Source organism: Chiloscyllium plagiosum, chromosome 15 (genome assembly GCF_004010195.1).
Source record: "Chiloscyllium plagiosum isolate BGI_BamShark_2017 chromosome 15, ASM401019v2, whole genome shotgun sequence".
Classification (NCBI taxonomy): domain Eukaryota; kingdom Metazoa; phylum Chordata; class Chondrichthyes; order Orectolobiformes; family Hemiscylliidae; genus Chiloscyllium; species Chiloscyllium plagiosum.
Genome location: NC_057724.1, coordinates 39,029,239 through 39,035,421, shown reverse-complemented (window position 1 = coordinate 39,035,421; position 6,183 = coordinate 39,029,239). Strand labels below are relative to the sequence as shown.

At 43.7% G+C, this 6,183-nt stretch overlaps 1 protein-coding gene across 1 annotated transcript in view; it reads right to left on the bottom strand.

Moving 5' to 3' along the window:
- fhdc2 (FH2 domain containing 2) overlaps window positions 1-5,800 on the bottom strand; it is an 88,849-nt gene extending 83,049 nt beyond the window's left edge. Inside the window, exon 1 of the mRNA XM_043705302.1 lies at window positions 5,657-5,800. The gene's annotated coding sequence lies outside the window, so the exon portion shown is untranslated. The remainder of the gene's footprint in view (window positions 1-5,656) is intronic.
- Between the last annotated feature and the right edge of the window lie 383 nt (window positions 5,801-6,183).

Genomic DNA, 6,183 nt, shown 5'->3' with positions numbered 1-6,183 from the left:
TAATTTCATCCTTTATAATAGACTCCAGCATCTTTCCCACCACTGAGGTCAGACTAACTGGTCTATAATTTCCTGCTTTCTCTCTCCCACCTTTCTTAAAAAGTGGCATAACATTAACCACACTCCAATCCGCAGGAACCGATCCCGAATCTATCGAACTCTAGAAAATAATCACCAACGCATCCACGATTTGTCGAGCCACCTCCTTCAGTATTCTGGGATGTAGACCATCAGGCCCCGGGGACTTTTCAACTTTCAGACCTAACAGTCTCTCCAACACTAATTCCTGGCAAATATAAATTCCCTTCAATTCAGGTCCTTCAGCCACTATTACCTCAGGGAGATTGCTTGTGTCTTCCCCAGTGAACACAGATCTGAAGTACCAATTCAATTCATCTGCCATTTCTTTGTTCCCCGTAATATATTCCATTGTTTCTGTCTTCAAGGGCCCAATTGTAGTCTTAACCATTTTTTTTTGCCTTTCACATACCTAAAAAAGCTTTTACTATCCTCCTTTATATTTTTGGCCAGTTTACCTTAGTACCTCATTTTTTTCTCTGTGTTTTTTCTCTGCGTATTTCCTTCTTAGTAATCCTCTGTTGTTCTTTAAAAGCTTCCCAGTCCTCCGTTTTCCCACATATCTTTGCTATGTTATACTTTTTCTCTTTTAACTTTATATGTTTCTGAACTTCCCTCATCAGCCATGCCTCCTCCTAGGATCTTTCTTCCTTTTTGCAATGAACTGATCCTGCAACTTCTGTATCATACCCAGAAATATCCGCCATTGTTCCTCCACTGTCATACCTGCTAAGGTATTGCACCATTGAACTTTGGTCAGCTCCTCCCTCATAGCTCCTTTATTCAACAGAAATATTGTCACTTCCGATTGTACCCTCTCCCTCTCAAATTGCAGATTGAAGCTTATTGTATTATGGTCACTACTTCCCAATGGCTCCTTCACTTCGAGGTCCATGACCAATTCTGGTTCGTTACACAATACCAGATCCAGAATTGTCTTCTCCCTGGTCGGCTCCAGCACCAGCTGTTCTAAGAATCCATCTCTGAGGCACTCCACAAAGTCTCTTTCTTGAGGTCCAATACCATCCTGATTCTTCCAGTCTACCTGCATGTTGAAATCCCCCATAATAACTGTCCTAACATCTTTGCAAAAGGCCAATTTAAGCTCCTAATTTAACTTACATCCGACATCCAGACTATTGTTTGGGGGCCTGTAGATAACTCCCATGAGGGTCTTTTTACCTTCAGTATTTCTCAGCTCTATTCAAACTGACCCTACATCCCCTGATTCTAGGGCCCCCCACGCAAGGGACTGAATATCATCCCTTACCAACATGGCCACCCCACCCCTTTGCCCGTCAGTCTGTCCTTACGATAGCACGTGTAGCCTTGAATATTCATTTCCCAGGCCCTGTCCACTTGAAGCCACGTCTCAGTTATCCCCACAATATCGTATCTGCCAATTTCCAAAAGAGCCTCAAGCTCATCCATCTTATTTCTAATGCTTCGTGCATTCATGTATAGTATTTTTAATTTGTTATTGCCCTCACCCTTCCCATCAACTCCTATTTGACTCAACCTTACAGCATGATCCCTTTCTGAGTTTTCTGCCACATTGGTACAGTTGTCTTTCTTGACTTTCCTTGTTCTAACTTTCCCTTCAATTTCCTTCTTAAACATCCAGTTTGTCCCCTCCCCCCCGCTACTTAGTTTAAACATACTGTGTTGCAGTCGAAAACCTGCCTGCCAGAATGTTGGTCCCTAACCTATTAAGGTGCAAACCATCTCTCTTGTAGAATTTTCGTCCTTGAGGATTTCCTGCACTCTGTCCGCGATGTCTTTAACCCTGGCACCAGGAAGGCAACACACCATCCTTAAGTCCCATCTGCTGCCACAAAAACCCCGGTCAGTTCCTCTTACTATGGAGTCCCCTATTACCACGGCTCGGTGCGATGTCCGACTCTTCCGCTCTGTCTCCACACCAATTTTTAATTGACAGACCTGGCCGCCTCGTGGACTGGCAGTGTCATCTGTCTCTACTGTTTCCAGCAGGAGGCTGGAAGAACACAGCAAGCCACACAGCATCAGGAAGTGGAGAAGTCAACATTTCCGGTGTAACCCTTCTTTAGGACTTGGATGGGTGTAAAGGGAGCTACAGATAAAGGGGGTTGGGGAACGGTTTTGGGTGGAGAGAGGGCAGGGTGGTGAGGTAGTGATAGGTGAACACAGGTAAAGGGCACGGCCTGGTTGGACGATGGGAGGAGTGAATCTGGTTGGTAGCTGGAAGGTCGGGTAGATCAGAGGAATGGAAGGGAGGGCAAGTGGCTGGAAAGGGAGTCAGGGGATGGAAACGGAGGTTATTTGAAATTGGAGAATTCAATGTTGAGTTCTCCAGGCTGTAGGCTACCCAGGTGGAAGATGAGGTGTTGTTCCTCCAATGTGCAGTCTGATTCACTGTGGCATTGGAGGAATCCGAGGATGGTCATGTTGGAAAGGGAGTGGGAAGGGGAATTAAACTGGGCAGTGACTGAGAGGTCTGGTCAGCCCCTGCTGGCCCAGCTGAGATGCTTGGTGAAATATTCCCTTAGTTTATATTTGGTCTCCCTGATGTAGAGAAGATGATATAGGGGAGCACCGGATACAGTAAACTAGGCTGGAGGAGAGGCTGGTGAACCTTTGTCTCACCTGGAAGGACTGTTTGGGGCCCTAGTTGCAGGTGAAGGGGGTGGTGTGCCAGCAGGTTTTAATGTTCTCGGTGGTGGGATCTAACTGAAGTTGGTGGAAATGTTTAAGGATGATATATTGGATGCGGAGACTGGTGGCAAGGTGAGGGCAAGGTGGACCCTAGCTTTATTGTGTTTGGGGGGGGTTTGGATCAGTGGAGTGGGGAATGGAGGAGGTACGGTGGAGGGCTGCCTGGATGACAGAGGAAGGATAAGCACCTTCTTCAATATAGGTGGACATCTGGGATGTTTGGGAGTAGTATGTCTCCTCGTCCGAGCAGATGCAGCGGAGGTGGAGGAGTTGGATAAAGGGGATATTCGTCTTGCAGGATACTAGGTGGGAGGAGGTGTAGTCCAGGTAGTTATGGGAGTCTGTGGGTTTATAGTAAACATCCATTTCCATCTCTGGTGACAGTCTCCAGACAGGGTTCCCCCTTCTCCTCACCTACACTCCACCAGTCTCTGCATCCAATATTTCATGTTTAAATATTTCCGCTAACTCCAATTAGACCCCACCATCAAGAACATCTTCCCTCCCCACCCTTCTCTGCCTTCCACCAGGACCACTCCTTTGCCAATCTTTTCGTGCCACTCTCCCCACCAACTCCTCTGAATCCCCTGGTACCTTCCCCTGCAATCATAAAACATGCAAAATCTGCAGGCACGTCACCCCCATCACTTCCATCAAGGGCCCTAAGTCCTTTTCTAAATTTTCTAAATGGGGTAAGTCTTAGGAAATATAAAACACAAATTGACTTTGAAGTCCTGATTTAATTCTCTTAAGGTTAACATGCATGTTCAGTTGGCAGTTAGGAAGGCAAATGTAATTCTAGCATTCATTTCAAGAGGGAAGGAATACAAGAACAGAGATTCACTGCTGAGGTTGTATAAAGTTCTTGTCAAACTGTGTTTGTTATAAGGTGAGAAGTTTTTGGCCATGTATCTAAGGAAGAATGTGCTAGGGTTGAAGACATTTCAGAGGAGGTTTACAAGAATGATGCCAGGGATGAAGGGCTTGTCATATGAGGAGCATCTGGGGACTCTGGTTCTGTACTCGATGGAGTTTAGAAGGATGAGGGGTAAGATCTGATTCAAACTTACAGAATATTGAGAGGCCAGATAGAATGGATATGGAGAAGATGTTTCCATGACTAAGAGAATCTAGGATCCAAGGGCACAGTCTCAGAGTGAAGGGAGGACCCTTTAGAACTAAGATAAGGAGGAGTTTTTCAGCCAGAGGGTGGTTAATCTATGGAACTCATTGGTGCAGAGGTCTGAGGAAAGCACGTTATTGAGTGCATTTAAACTGAGATAGATTAGTTCTTGCTTAGTAAGGGGATCAAGTATTACAGGGAGAAGGCAGGAGAATGGGGTTGAGAAACATATCAGCCACGATTTAATGAACTGATTGGCCAAATTCTGTTCCTATATCTCATGGGCTGATGAATGAATGAGTAAATAGGGTCAAAACTCTCAGTCATTTTGAAAAATATGTGGTAATTTCTTTGAAACACATAACATTCCAAAGTTGCTTGACAGGATAGACTCTGAGTGATGATTTCTCCTGCTAGGGGGATCTGGAAGACATGGGCACAGTCTCAGGACAGGAAGCCAATTATTTTAGTCAGAAATGAGGAGAAATGTCTTCAGTCAAAGTGCTGTGAATCTTTGAAATTTTGTATTCCACAGGATATAAGATCTGGATACTCAAGTATGGGACATACTCAAGGCTTTTTTTTCCTCTCAGGGAATCAAGAGATATGAGTAGCAGGTGGGAAAGTGGAATTGAGTCAAAGGTCCATAATGATTGTACAGAATGGTGTTGTGGGCTCTATGGGCCATATGATCTATTCATGCACATGTTCTTAGATGGACCTGGGGACAGTTACATTACCTTGCAGTTGCAAGAGACAACTGACACCATCTATCATACAATTACTAATATCCTTGGGAAAGTAAGCTTGTTATATTAATTATTACCTTAATTATTACATTGCAAATCTCAGGCTGGAGACTGCTCGTGAGATCCACCTGGCAGCTTAACATTCAATATTTTGATGCATTTTTCTTTCACTTTTTGTCCCTTCTACAGCAGCAATGTGCCTGCGATTTTAATTTCCACTACAAAAGAGTTAGGACAAGGGAGGGACTGGCTGGACATTTCAGCTGCCAATAATAACAGTCAAATATACTCAAGTTAGGTTTCGCTTCTTGAAGCCTTCCTAAATGATTTCAACGGATTACGAATTTATCCTTCTCTCAGCCAAATAATTGTCCTTCTGCCTGTCAGATAGCCTGCGATCCCGAACGGGGACAAATATTTGCATTTTTATGTTTAAAATATTTTGAAAAGACATACAAATCGGGGAACTCAGGCCAGATTGCGAATCAAATCTGGGATCGTCCAGTCCAAATGGCTGAATGTTGGTCTAATATAACTTTGTCAACACCGTACACAGTAAACCTAAAATAGCACACAGATAAAATATTGCCAGAAAATGTTGAACACAATGCAATGTTCCAGGAACACTATAGAAATCACGAACAATAAATCGGAATAAAAATGAGCTTGATTTCTACATTAAAGGTTATCAGCAAAGTAACTCTGGAGCTGGCTGAGAGTTAAGTCATTCCTGCTAGTTGATAATTCCAATAACTAATTCCGCAACAGAAAGAAATGAACCAAAACACCAGAAGTAAAATATTTTAGCGCAACAAGTTTTCCAAAAGATTTGGGTTTACTGTAGTGCTTGAACCCGAGGACCAGACGATGGGACATTGACATAAATCAGCCTTCTATTCTCTCTAGAAATCCGATTGGATTGAATTTATTTTCCAAATAAATTCCAGATTTTCAAAACATTACCCCCTCCCATTTTCCAGCAACTTTTCTCGAATTGTGATTAAATTCTTACCAGCCGGAATTGCTTTTCACTTTCCCAATCTCTGCTCCTTTCTTCTCCTTCCCGGTTCTTATCCCGTTCCTTTTCAGGAAATGTTATCTTCCAGTTTTAACAGTTTGAGTCCGCGAGAAATGGTTGTCTTTGGGATACAAAACAACAGAATAGCTGCAGCGACCACACTTGGCTCAGCAATGGGAGTGTCCCCTAAAAGGTGGGTCAGTGACGGAATACAATTCCTCGGAGACCTGGCGCAACACAAGTCGCTGTGGGATTTCGCCAGTATGAGTTCACAGTCACAACTATTGTGAGGAAGGCATGTGAGTGGAATACCGAGCAAGGGCCAGCTTCAGTCCTTCAAATAGTCAAATAATGATCCATGTAAATAGTATGTGTTTCAACTAATGATAGGATTTCGAATCCTAACAATAGAATGGAAATAGTGAAGTTTCAACACACAGGGAATGTAGGGAGAACTAACCATTTGGATACAGAACTGGCTCAAAGGTAGAAGGCAGAGGGTGGTCGTGGAGGGTTGCTTT